This window comes from Ambystoma mexicanum, chromosome 4p, assembly GCF_040938575.1.
Source record: "Ambystoma mexicanum isolate Mex_15411 chromosome 4p, UKY_AmexF1_1, whole genome shotgun sequence".
Classification (NCBI taxonomy): Eukaryota; Metazoa; Chordata; class Amphibia; order Caudata; family Ambystomatidae; genus Ambystoma; species Ambystoma mexicanum.
Window position 1 is genome coordinate 1,217,784,243 of NC_090927.1, and position 1,999 is coordinate 1,217,786,241.

Sequence of the window (1,999 nt, forward strand, 5' to 3'; positions counted from 1 at the left end):
TGTTCTAGCCTTTCTGGGTCCCAGTTTCATCAACAGGATTCGTGGGCTAGCTGACATTCAAGAGGTTTATCTCGTCCTCGTGAGTACAGTTCTTTAGTTCCCTTATTTAATACCATCAAGAGTGTTAGTTCACAGATCCTGTCATTGCTTGCCCTCCACGTGGGTTTAGCGCTGTCAGTACCTGTAACAGCAATTGGGGGTAAGGCGCTTGCCGACTTTCCTCGCGGTCAGGTGCTTACCCCACATCCCTTTTCATATATTGGTTTTGTTGTCACACTCTATTTGCACTCCTGGGTTCTAGCATACATGAGTCGTTGTTCCTGTGTGCACGTAGTTTAATTCGAAGCTATTCACTGTGTGATTTAGTGCACATTTCCCTTGCCATATTCGCTGCCTTTGTACTCGCCTGACTAATCCTGACACATGGTTTTAAGATTTTCTTACAAATGTCGGCATACACGGGACACTGACAAAGAATATCCTGCACCTTTTCAATAGTCCCAGGACAAAATGGACAACAATCAGAGAAGGTCTGTCCCACCAGGCCTTACTGAGGCAATTGTTAGCATGCCCAAGCAAAACTTTATAAATAAGGCTTTCTGGGTAGGGTTTGCAATAAGGCGTAGATACTCTTCCAGTGAATTACCTTGCTTGGTTAACAAATAGGCAAAGCCAGTCGCTAAATACAGACACTTGCTTATATGTTGTCTTGTGTTATATTCAAAGTAGACATCGAAAACCTCCTGCCTGCTATTTTTAGAAATACCATCTGGGTTAGCCCAAAGGTGTTCCAGGTTTAACAGGCCCAATACAACTTTAATATAATTAAGCCATGAGATAGTTAGAACATTCTGATAGTTTATACTATCTCTTAGGGCTGTCCTGTGCTTAAAGTGTGTATCACCAGACCAGATACGTAGCCAGAAAAGCAACGGTTTCAATGCAACCTGGCCATGCATGGGAATAAGGCCAAACCCAATGAAGTTTGCTGCATTTCCTTTTCTTGCATTTCCACTTGCATGATATCACCCACTGCAGTTTTATAGGATATTTTCCTGTCCCTATGAATGACAGTTATATGCCATCCTCCTGCCTAAAAGAAATGGGGCTCCACATTTTATATCACCTTGAACCAAGTACGGGCATCCTATTTTTCCAAGCATCCTTTCATTCATCCTGGCAGATGGTGCAACAAAGTCACAGTTGCAGGGACTGGGGAACTCTGCAGTCCTGGGGAAAGTACTGGCTAAGTGATGCAGATGAGGGATATGGGGGATCTTTGAAAGCTCCCCAGTCGCCCCTCTGATATACTATCAAGAGTGCAGCACATGCCTGAATCATGAAACGTTCCTCATGTCATCCACAGTGAGGTACAATTCATGTGTCAGCGGTGGGATTGCGCGGTATTATAATCAAGCGACAGAACAAACCGTTGAGGAAGAAACCCACAAAGAATCAGATCCAGGAAGGAAATGATAGTGGTTTAGTGAGCAGGGATCAGCAATTGAGGCTTTGCGACAAGCTCTAATCAGGTGTGCAAGCCTCTGCATGGATCCGCGAGCAGAGCCCAACTCAAGCCATACAACCACAAAGGGAAACAGGCATCAATACATTATTTGGTACATGTGCACAGGCTATTAATAAGCCAGTGAACACACCTGCGACATTCCCAGCAGAGACAATGCAGTGCTTGGCTTCCATGACATATCTGCTTGACAGATCAATGGACAACCATTCTAAAGTGCGTAGTGCTTAGGACTAAAGTAACATTTCACGCAATGTTTTGCACAATGTTCCACAGAAGAAATAGCTTACATTTAATGGTGGAATACATTCACTAACCTCAATGACAACAAAAACGTTATTGTCTCATTGCCACTCATGAAATACATTCTACTCTTTCAAACTGATCCTTTATTTTTGCCAATATTTTTGTCAGTCAAGCTATGTATTTTGAAATTAATTCCTCAAAGTATACAAATACAATATAAATAACGTA